The sequence below is a fragment of the Macaca nemestrina genome, chromosome 2 (assembly GCF_043159975.1).
Source record: "Macaca nemestrina isolate mMacNem1 chromosome 2, mMacNem.hap1, whole genome shotgun sequence".
In the NCBI taxonomy this organism is placed as follows: domain Eukaryota; kingdom Metazoa; phylum Chordata; class Mammalia; order Primates; family Cercopithecidae; genus Macaca; species Macaca nemestrina.
In genome coordinates, this window is record NC_092126.1 from 172,612,180 (window position 1) to 172,624,875 (window position 12,696).

Below are 12,696 nucleotides of genomic sequence, written 5' to 3' on the forward strand. Positions count from 1 at the left end.
GACTCCAGTTTTGTTCTTTTTTGCTTAGGATTGTCTTGGCTATATGGGCTCTTTTTGGGTTTAGTATGAAATTTAAAGTAGTTTTTTCTAATTCTGTGAATAAAGTCAATGGTAGCTTGATGGGAATAGCTTTGAATCTATAAATTACTTTGGGCAGTATGGCCATTTTCATAATATTGATTCTTCCTATCCATGAGCATGGAATGTTTTCCCATTTGTTTGTGCCCTCTCTTATATCCTTGAGCAGTGGTTTGTAGTTCTCTTTGAAGAGGTCCTTCATATCCCTTGTAAGTTGTATTCCTAGGTATTTTGTTGTCTTTGTAGCAATTGTGAATGGGAGTTCACTCATGATTTGGCTCTCTATTATTGCTGTATATGAATGCTTGTGATTTTTGCACATTGATTTTGCATCCTGAGACTTTGCTGAAGTTCCTTATTAGCTTAAGGAGTTTTTGGGCTGAGATGATGGGGTTTTCTAAATATACAATCATGTTATCTGCAAACAGAGATAAGTTGACTTCCTCTCTTCCTATATGAATACTCTTTATTTCTTTCTCTTCCCTGATTACCCTGGCCAGAACTTTAAATACTATGTTGAATAGGAGTAGTGAGAGAGGGCATCCTTGTCTTGTGCCAGTTTTCAAAGGGAATGCTTCCAGCTTTTGCCTATTCAGTATGATATTGGCTATGGGTTTGTCGTAAATAGCTCTTATTATTTTGAGGTACAGTCCATCATTAACTAGTTTATTGAGTGTTTTTAGCATGAAGGGTATTGAATTTTATCAAAGGCCTTTTCTGCATCTATTGAGATAATCATGTGTTTTTTGTCATTGGTTCTGTTTATGTGATAGATTATGTTTATTGACTTGCATATGTTGAACCAGCCTTGCATCCCAGGGATGAAGCTGACTTGATCATGGTGGATAAGCTTTAAAATGTCCTGCTGGATTCGGTTTGCCAGTATTTTATTGAGGATTATCGCATCAATGTTCATCAGGGATATTGGCCTGAAATTTTCTTTTTTGGTTGTGTCTCTGCCAGTGTTTGGTATCAGGATGATGCTGGCCTCATAAAATGAGTTAGGGAGGAGTCCCTCTTTTTCTTTTGTCTGGAATAGTTTCAGAAGGAAGTGTATCAGCTCTTCATTTTACCTTTGGTAGAATTCGGCTATGAATCCTTCTGGATTTTTTAGGTTGGGAGGCTATTAAGTACTGCCTCAATTTCAGAACTTGTTATTGGTCTATTTATGGATTCGACTTCTTCCTGATTTAGTCTTGGGAGGGTGTATTTGTCCAGACATTTATCAGTTTCTTCTAGGTTTTCTAGTTTATTAGCATAGAGGTGTTTATAGTATTCTCTGATGGTAGTTTGTATTTCTCTGGGATCCATGGTGATATCCCCTTTATCATTTTTTATTGTATCTATTTGATCGTTCTCTCTTTTCTTCTCTATTATTCTGGGTAGTGTTTTATCTATTTTGTTAATCTTTTAAAAAAAAAAAACTTCTAGATTAATTGATTTTTTTAAAGGGTTTTTCGTGTCTCTATCTCCTTCAGTTCAGCTCTAATCTTAGTTATTTCTTGTCTTCTGCTAGCTTTTGAATTTGTTTGCTCTTGCTTCTCTAGTTCTTATAATTGTGATGTTAGGGTGTCAATTTTAGATCTTTCCTGCCTTCTGATGTGGGCATTTAGTGCTATAAATTTCCCTCTAAACACTGCTTTAGCTGTGTCCCAGAGATTCTGTTACATTGTGTCTTTGTTCTCACTGGTTTCAAAGAACTTATTTATTTCTGCCTTAATTTCATTATTACCCAGTAGTCATTCAGGAGCAGGTCATTCAGTTTCCATGTAATTGTGTGGTTTTGAGTGAGTGTCTTTTTTTTTTTTTTTTCTTTTTTTTTTTGAGACGGAGTCTGGCTCTGTCGCCCAGGCTGGAGTGCAGTGGCCGGATCTCAGCTCACTGCAAGCTCCGCCTCCCGGGTTTACGCCATTCTCCTGCCTCAGCCTCCCGAGTAGCTGAGACTACAAGCGCCCGCCACCTCGCCCGGCTAGTTTTTTGTATTTTTTAGTAGAGACGGGGTTTCACCGTGTTCGCCAGGATGGTCTCGATCTCCTGACCTCGTGATTCGCCCTTCTCGGCCTCCCAAAGTGCTGGGATTACAGGCTTGAGCCACTGCGCCCAGCCTTGAGTGAGTTTCTTAATCCTGAGTTCTAATTTGATTGCACTGTGGTCTGAGAGACTATTATGATTTTCATTATTTTGCATTTGCTGAGGAGTGTTTTACTTCCATTTTTGTGGTTGATTTTAGAACGATTGCTGTGTGATGCTGAGAAAATGTGTATTATGTTGATTTGGGGTGGAGAGTTCTGTAGATGTCTATTAGGTCTGCTTGGTCCAGAGCTGAGTTCAAGTCCTGAAAATCTTTGTTAATTCTCTGTCTCATGAATCTGTCTAATATTGACAGTGGGGTGTTAAATTTCCCACTATTGTCGTATGTGAGTCTAAGTCTCTTTGTAGGTCTCTAAGAACTTGCTTTTTGAATCTATGTTCTCCTATATTGGGTGCATATATATTTAGGATAGTTAGCTCTTTTTGTTGCATTGATCCCTTTACCATTATGTAGTGCCCTTCTTTGTCTTTTTTGATCTATGTTGGTTTAAACTCTGTTTTATCAGAGACTAGGATTGAAACTACTGCTGTTTTTCTTCTTTCCCTTTTCTTGGTAAATATTATTTCATCTCTTTATTTTAACCCTATGTGTGTGTCTCTGCATGTGAGATGGGTCTCCTGAATATAGCACACCAATGGATCTTGACTCTTTATCCAATTTGCCAGTCTGTGCCTTTTATTTAGGCACATATTTAAATGCCTCCAATTTAGCCCATCTGCATTTAAGGTTAATATTGTTATGTGTGAATTTGATCCTGTCATTATGATGCTAGCTGGTTATTTTACTCATTAGTTGATGCAGTTTCTTCATAGTGTGGATGGTCTTTACATTTTGGTTTGTTTATGCATTGGCTGATACCAGTTTTTCCTTTCCATATTTAGTGCTTCCTTTAGGAGCTCTTGTAAGGCAGGCCTGGTGGTGACAAAATCCCTCAGTATTTGCTTGTTTAAAGGATTTTATTTCTCCTTCACTTATGAAGCTTAGTTTGGCTGGATACCAAATTCTGGTTTGAAAATTCTTTTCTTTAAGAATCTTGAATATTGACCCTCACTCTCTTCTGGCTTGTAGTGTTCTGCAGAGAGATCTTCTGTTAGTCTAATAGACTTCCCTTTGTGGGTAACCCGACCTTTCTCTCTGACTGCCTTTTACATTTTTTCCTTCATTTCAACCTTTGTGAATGTGATGATTATGTGTCTTGGGGTTGCTCTTCTTGAGGAGTATCTTTGTGGTGTTCTCTGTATTTCCTGAGTTTAAATGTTGGCCTGTCTTGCTAGGTTGGGGAAGTTCTCCTGGATAATGTCCCGAAGTGTGTTTTCCAAATTGGTTCCATTCTCCCCATCACTTTCAGGTACACCAATCAAACGTAGGTTTGGTCTTTTCACATAATCACATATTTCTTGGAGGCTTTGTTCATTCCTTTTCATTATTTTTTCTCTAATCTTGTCTTCATGGTTTATTTCATTAAGTTGATCATCCATTTCTGATATCCTTTCTTCCACTTGATCGATTCAGCTATTGATACTTGTGTATGCTTCATGAAGTTCTCATGCTGTGTTTTTCAGCTCTATCAGGTCATTTATGTTCTCCTTGAAACTGGTTATTCTAGTTACCAATTTCTCTAACCTTTTATCAAGGTTCTTAGCTTCCTTGCATTGGATTAGAACATGCTCCTTTAGCTCGGAAGAGTTTGTTATTACCCACCTTCTGAAGCCTACTTTTGTCAATTCATCAAACTCATTCTCCATCAAGATTTGTTACCTTGCTGGTGATGATTTGTGATCCTTTGGAAGAGAAGAGGCATTCTGATTTTTGGAATTTCCAGTCTTTTTGCGCTGGTTTTTCCTCATCTTCATGGATTTATTTACCTTTGATCTTTGCTGTTGGTGATCTTCCAATGGAGTTTTTGTGTGGATGCCCTTTTTGTTGATGCTGATGCGATTGCTTTCTGTTAGTTTTCCTTCTAACAGTCAGGCCCCTCTGCTGCAGTTCTGCTGGAGTTTGCTGGGGGTTCACTCCAGACTCTGTTTCCCTGGGTATCACCAGCAGAGGCTACAGAACAGCAAAGATTGATGCCTGCTCCTTCCTCTGGAATCTTCATCTCAGACAGGCACCCACCAGATGCCAGCCAGAGCTCTCCTGCATGAGATGTCTGTCAGCCTCTGTTGGGAGGTGTCCCCCCGTCAGGAGGCACAGGTGTCAGGGACCCACTTAAGGAGTCAGACTGTCCCATAGCAGAGCTCCACTCCTCTCTTCCATGTTGGCAGGCAGGAATATTTAAGTCTACTGAAACTGCACCCACAGCCATCCCTTCCCCCAGGTGCTCTTTCCCAGGGAGATGGGAGTTTTATCTGTAAGTCCCTGACTGGGGCTGCTGCCTTTTTTTCCGAGATGCCCTGCCCAGAGAGGCGGAATCTAGAGAGGCAATCTGGGTACATCGGCTTTGTGGCTCTGTGGTGGGTCCCACCCAGTCTCAACTTCCTGGGGACTTTGTTTCCACTGTAAGAGGAAAACCGCCTACTCAAGTGTCAGTAATGGCAGATGCCGCGCCCCCAACTAAACCTGAGCATCCCAGATCGACTTCAGACTGCTGGGCTGACAGCGAGAATTTCAAGCCAGTGGATCTTAGCTTGCTGGACTCCATGGGAGTGGGAGCTGCTGAGCTAGACTACTTGTTTCCCTGGCTTCAGCCCCCTTTTTAGGGGAGTGAATGATTCTGTCTCACAGGTGTGAGACAGGTGCGCAAGCAGCCATCCAATTTTGGGCTTGAAACCCAGGGCCATTGTGCTGTAGGCACCCGAGGAAATCTCCTGGTCTGTGGATTGCAAAGACTGTGGGGAAAGCGTAGTATCTGGACTGGATAGCACCATCCCTCTTGGCACGCTCTGTTATGGCTACCCTTAGCTAGGGAAGGGAGTTCCCCAACCCTTGCACTTCCCAGATGAGCCAATGCCCCACCCTGCTTCAACTCACCCTCTGTGGGCTGCACCCACTGTCTAACCTGTCCCAGTGAGATGAACCGGGTACCTCAGTTGGATATGCAGAAATCATCCGCCTTCTGTGTTGATCTCACTGGGAGCTGCAGACCAGAGCTTTTCCTATTCGGCCATCTTGCCTGGGAAATCAAAATTCCGTTTATTTCTAACTACCTTATCTAGCTTGCCTCCCTGGGCCCTAGGCCCACTCCATTCCTGAGTAGTCTCTTTGTTTTCCTCATAAGGCCCTTTAGGACCCTGTTCCACGGTAAACAAACATCTCAGTCTACCTTCTCAAACTAAATGAAACATGAATTTTTATCTTAAAATTTACGATCTTCTGCAGCTTTTCTAAAAGAAAGCTTTTGTTTATTCCCCTTTCTTCAACACATGTTGCTTGAAACAGGACTGGGTAATCTACTTCTAGACCATTGTTTGTAGCCCTTCTTCAACAACCCCCCTCCCCCGCCTTTGGACTTCTGTGTCTATTTTTAAAATTCTGCTTCTACTTGAAGTCCTTGACAAAATCATTGTTTTCAATCTCCTGAGAACCTCTGGTCTCAGTAGGAATTTCTCATTTAAGAGTTTTTTCTATCCTAGCCTGCTATTTCCCTACCAATTTATCATCACTGTTAAATTTATTCTTTGTCTTCTAATTTTTGTCTTCTAATACTTATCTCCAAATCCATTACTCGCATTTAGCTTTTCTTCCTTTATATTCAGACTGGACTTCATAGTAAACTTTTCAATAATGTGCTCATCAGCCCTTGTATGCCTTCCTAACCCTCACTAATGGCATTCAGCACTCCTGCCATACCTATCAGAAGTAGCTGCATAAAATCTCAACAAGGTGCCAATTATAATTCCTGATAGTTCATGGTATCAGACTTCTCTTCAGGTTCTCAAAGCTGTGCAAGAATCTATAGTCATCTTTTTGAAGCCTTTGCAGTGACTGCTTCACATTTTTCCCTTTCTCCTCAAGCCTCCTTCCATTTCCTTAGCGCATACACTCTCATTGGATAACACTGCTTCTTATTTCTCTGAGAAAAAAGCATTCCTAGATGAACTACATCAATTGCCTTCTAATGTGTTGGGGTGATCAGACCCAACACCAGGCCGTTGGGGCTACAAAGTCTGACAGAGTCAAAGGAATGAGAAAAGAAAAGTTAAGAGTACATAAGGTGGATCCAGGGGGCCAATGCTGGTATGGAGGCTGCAAAGGCCCTGAGCTCTGGGAGCCCGCATTATTTATTGTTGATCAAAGAAGCAGGTGGTGAGGACCTGTGGATGTGGGGGTAAACAGGTGAGGACGTGAGGACGTGGTGGTAGACAGGTAGTGGTGCATCAAGTGTAGCTGTGATGGTTTAGCATTTTCTTTGATGCTTATGTAATATGCTCTGCTACCTGAGATAATAGAAAACATGTTTATGAGCCTGGGAGAGCAACCAACAAGTCTGTGCATATTCCAGAGGCCACGAGGGGTTTTATGCCCTGAGCCCTGGATTCCATCCAAGCCGGGAGGGATGTTATGCCCTGGGCTTAGATTTGTGATGCGGCAGGGCAGCCTTCCCCGCTTTGGCACAGAGCTTGCTGTTCCAAAGGCCACAGGGGGTTTTAGACCCTGGACTCCAGACATCTTCCAAGATTCTTTTATATTATGACAGACAAGCCAGTCTGTCTTCAGCTTTTCTACCAACACTAATGTAACTTCTCTTGTCACCCTTTCCTCTCTCTCAGCAATAATTTCAAGGTTCGTTGACTGTAACATTATCTCCACCCTCCCCCACAAATCAGAACCTATAAATGATTATAAACAGCTGAAGATGGAAGAGCATAGATACAACTCACCTCTTAAAAATAGATCCAACACTGAATATTAGAATTCCTAAAATCTAATTTCAGAATCAGGAACCCAGCTTCAAAGATAACAGACTGCTGATAGCTCAGCTGCCCTCTTCTACCCTAGAGTCTTTTGTTATGGGAATAAAGAGCCGAAGGAGTTGACCTAATAGATAGAATTAAATTGGAGCACTATCAGCCAGCTTGTCATGGGAATCAGTTCTATTTCTTTCATAATGAAATACTTTAATGCTCAGCTGTTGCCATTCACTATTTGAAAATATCATTATGGCATAAAATGTATGTGAATATTTGGGTAAACAGATTTTGTTGATTTCATATTCCCAGTAGCTGATACCAAGGTATGCCCCCCACCATGTCCAACTAATTTTTTAAATTTTTGTAGAGACAGGGTCTTGCCATGTTGTCCAGGCTGGTGTCTAACTCGTGGACTCCCACCTTAACCTCCCAATGTGCTAAGATTACAGATTTCATTGTTTTTATATTTTGTTGTCTTCAAATCTGTGAAAATCTGTTTTCACAGATTTTGTTGTGTTTCTATAACTAGATGTGCTAGAACCTCAAGATTAGAGGGAATCTTTGCTCTCTAATTTTTTTTTTGGACTCCTTTCCTATCTATTTTCATAACTATCTTCATGGTTACTTAAATTAATGTGAAATACATTAGATTATTGAAAAATATCTAGGCATTCATGCTTCCAATACAATTATATTAGTCAGGGTTTTCCAGAGAGATAGAACCAATAGGATACATAGGTAGGTAAGTAGGTAGGTAAATAGGTAGATATATGATTGCTTTATAGATAAATGGATAGGTACATAATAGATAGATAGATAGATAGATAGATAGATAGATAGATAGATAGGATTTATTAGAAGAATTGGCTCATGTGATTATGGAAGCTGAGAAATCCCACCACAGGCTATCTGCAAGCTGAAGATTTTGGAATGCCAGCATCATGGCTCGGTATAAGTTTAAAAACCTTGGAACCAGGGAAGTGGATGGTGTAATTCTCAGTTTGACGTCAAAGGCCTGAGAACCCAAGGTGGGGTTGCCACTGGTGTAAGTCCTGGAGTCCTTAGGCTGGAGAGCCTGGAGTTCTGATGTTCAAGGACAGAGAAAGGAGAGCATCCAACTTCCAGGAGAGAAACAGGGGAAATCTTTTTCTGTCTTTATTTGTTCTATTGGGCCTCCAGCCAGTTGGATGGTGCCTGCCCACATGGAGGCAGATTTTCTCCACTCTGTCCACTGACTGACAAGCTAGTCTCCTTTGGAAACACCCTCACAAACACACCCAGAAGTATTGCTTTACAAGTTCTGTGGGTATTCCTTAGTCCAGTCAAGTTGACACTTAAAATTAATCATTACAATGAATATGTCACTTTTTGGTAAATTTTTGTATAACATAAGAGAAATCCCTGAGAAACGGACTCTTTTGTCTATGGTAAAATAACCATTCCAAACAGTTTTTGTCGCTGAAGGGATTATTAACAATAAATGAAGGAACTGCCCTTTTGCGTACTCTAATAGAAGATACACTGCATATATTCAGCAAGTATTTATTCCACATCTTCCATGCTCCATCCAGTGGAGTTGTAGCAATGAATAAGGCATATATGTCTTTCATTTCTATGACTTTTCATTTTGGCATGAGTGGTAGATATTAAATGAATATCATCATTTAATTATGTAGTCTCAATTTTATGAATCTTATGAGGAAAGGCACAGGGTACCAGAGGATACATACAGAGGGAACAAAATTAATATGTTGGGGACAAAAATAGCTTTGTTGATGAACTGTTGTTGTTTAGGCTAAGACCCAAAGGATAACCCTATGGAAAGTGTGTGTGTGTGTGTGTGTGTGTGTGTGTGTGTGTGTGTGTGTGTGTGTGTCTTGATAGAGTGGTTTAAAAGCCAAGTTTGGTTAATTTGAAAAATTAGAGTAGGAACATGTGCCTTTTATTTGATCCCCTCTCAATCACAGGAGCTGAAAGCCTTCAAACTACATTTTGTTAAGTCTTTGGTAAACACATTTCATATTAATTTCTGTTACAAGGCAGCAGGAAGGCCGGGCGCGGTGGCTCAAGCCTGTAATCCCAGCACTTTGGGAGGCCGAGACGGGCGGATCACGGGGTCAGGAGATCGAGACCATCCTGGCGAACACGGTGAAACCCCGTCTCTACTAAAAAAAATACAAAAAACTAGCCGGGCGAGGTGGCGGGCACCTGTAGTCCCAGCTACTCGGGAGGCTGAGGCAGGAGAATGGCATAAACCCGGGAGGCGGAGCTTGCAGTGAGCTGAGATCCGGCCACTGCACTCCAGCCTGGGCGACAGAGCGAGACTCCGTCTCCAAAAAAAAAAAAAAAAAAAAAAAAAGGCAGCAGGAATAGGCACAGTGCCTCCAACATGTCAAAGGGAAGTAAAGGCTAGTGGAAGGGGATAACAGCTTCCTGATCTCCAGGTAATATTTCATTCATTGAAATGGTTCTTGGATTGTGTTTTTCCGGCTGTACAGTGACTAATACAGGATAGACTAATGGCATAAGAGCCTAATGAGGTCAAAAGGGACCAGGTAAAGGATATTCTTATGGGTTGGATGAAGTATATTGGATTTCATTGTAACAGCAATGGGAACCCATTGAAAGATTCGCAGTACAGAAGAGAGATCATCAATTTTCCATTTTTAAAAATAGCAATTTGACTGCCATAAAGAGAATGGATTTGGTGAAAATAAGAGTGAATTCAAGAGTGGATATAAGAATTCAAATAAGAAATGATGGTAGTTATATCCAAATGAAAAACTGGAGAAGTTGACAGAGCTGAAAAGAAATGGATAGGACTAGGGGCTTGGTCGGATTTAGGGGGTAAGATGGGAAAAGTGAAGAATGATTCTAAGATTTCTATCATGAGCACTGGGTAGATGATGAGGTAATTCACTGAGATAAGACAATTTTAGGGGCAAATATCATAACTTTGAGTTTGAGTTGCATATGAGATATACAAGCAGATATGCTGAGTATAGTTATATATGCAGATGTAGAACTCCTAACATCAATCTATGCTGGGAAGTAAGTTTAGAAGTCATCAGCAAATTGATTATATTTCCAGCCATGTAAATATATGAGATCTGTTAGGACATGAGCATATTGTGAGAAGAATAAGGTCTAATCCTGAGAAATGGGAATATTTAAATGACATGCTGAAGAAAAGGTAGTGCCAGAAAAAGAAAATGAAAAGTGGCCAGAGGGGAAAAAGGGAAATTAAAATGTGGCGTCATAGAAACAGAGGGACAAGAATATTTCTAGAAAGAGGAAATAAATATGTTGAATACTATGATTGAATGAATACATTGGTAATCTCAGCAGGAGCAAGTAGCAGAAACCAAACAGTTACTAATATAAACAGACACTGAATTTGTTTAAAAGAAGTTAGTTAATTTATTAAATCTCTGAAAGGTGTGGTAAACCACATTAGAGTCCAGCAGTGAGAAACAATGTCCAAAACCATGTTGCAGAAGTAATCAAGAGAAGATACTATTGATGCAGCCAGTGGACACTAGCTGCCACATTTGGCAGCAGGGAGAAGACTTGAACTATTCATTAGACATCACTTTTTACACTGCTGCCATGGTCACTTCTGAAACTCAGTTTCCCTGCAACTTTCACCATCACAAAAGACTTTCTTGAGGGCTGCATTATTCACAAGCCAGTGTACCTGACCTACCTGGTAATGGAAACAGAAGCTAGATTGAAACTAATGGTGGAATAAATGGAAGATGAGAATTTGAGAAGAAAAAGAATACAGTTGACGTTTGAACTATGCAGGAGTTAGGGGTACTGACTCTCTGCACAGTCAAAATTCCACATGTAATTTTTGACTTCCCAAAACTTAACTACTAATAGCCTACTGTTGGGGTACTGATAACATAATTGATTTACACGTATTTTGTATGTTAAATGTATGATATACTTTATTCTTATGAGAAAGTAACCCAGATAAAAGAAAATGTTATTAAGAAAATCAGAAGGAAGAGAAAGTATACTTCCTGTTCATTAAATGGAAGTGGATCATCATAAAGGTCTCCATCCTCATCATTTTCACATTAAGTAGGCTGAGTAGGAGGAGGAAGAGGAAGGGTTGGTCTTGCTGTCTCAAAGTTAGCAGAGGCAGAAGAGAATCCACATATAAGTGAACCCATGGAGTCCAAACCCATGTTGTTCAAGGGTCAATTGTAGATAACTTTTCTAAGACATTTAAAATAAAGGTGAGAGAGCAGTGACTAAAAGTCAGTATGACATCCACAGAGAGTTTTTCAGGATTAGAAAGATCTAGCAAGTAGGGAGAAGCTAATAATATTAGGAAGTCAGAAGGTGTTTTAAGATATGAGATTACCTGAGTAACAAGACAATAATGCTTACTATTACAGTATTGTCTAACGTTATTCTGAGGATACCAAACATAGAAAATGAAAAAAGAATTTTGAGGTTTAAATATGAGAAAGGAAGAGGTTTAGATTATTACGATTTGCAGGTAATATAATTATATTTGTGAAAATCTTAAGACAATTAACTAAATACCTTTTAAGATCAGAATTCAGTAAGGTGACTGACTAAAAAATGTGTATACAGAAATTAGCAGCTCTCATATATTGAAACAACAGCGAGTTGGGAGATCTAATAAAAGACAAAGTCCACTTACAATACCAATAAAAATGATAAAATACCTAGAAATGATTTAACAAGAAATATGTAAAATTTATTTGAAGAAAATTTCAAAATATAAATTACAAAAGTAATAGAAGAAACCATTAGGTTTTTTGTAATCATGGATTACAAAAGGATTTTCCAAGTATGTAACAAAAGCCAGAATCCATCAAAGTAAAACTTTAATAAATCTGATTATAAAAAATTTCCTACATGGCAAAAAAAAAAAAAATACAACACACATTACAAAAGCCATCTTTACATATAAATAATGTCTACAATTCAATTCTCTAAAAATATAACATGAGAAAATAGGAAAAGGATAAGAATAGAGAAAAGGAATCACAAATGGATTTTAAATATTTGAAGAGGCTCAATCTTATAATAGGCCAAATGTTAATTAAAATTATATTATGAAATCAGCAAAACCATTGTGATGGCCTTGTGTTGGATGAGTTTTACTGCTTGTTGGGGCTTAGAAAACAATACCCCAAAATGAAGGCTTCAGGAGTAGCCTCAGAAGCAAAGGTGTTTCTTTGACATTCTCCTATCCTCCTGTCTTTGGCCTTTCATTCTTCCTTGAGGTTAGCCACAGAAACTAGAATCCATCTTTCCCAAGGCAGATCACAGAAACCAGAGCCCCTTTCCCCTAAAACCAGCCATAAAACTTAAAAATATTACTCCAGTTTGCCCCAGTGTCCCCATTTTCTGTGTAAAAATTGGCCATAAAGAAATTATCTGACTTGTCTTGTTTGATTGTAGGTTGTAAGACTTCCATTCCAGAGAGGGTCTTGCCCCATATCTAGAAGGAAGAAATGCATGCTTGAGAGGTCAAGAATCTAGGCAGACAGACCTTACTCGGTTTCCCCATTCAATCTATTAGCATTAGATCATATCCTTTGTGTCCAGTCATATTTCTACATGGCTGTACATACTACATTTAACCTAAGCATAAAAATAGGCAATTTTCCCTGTTTCTTTGAGTATTCA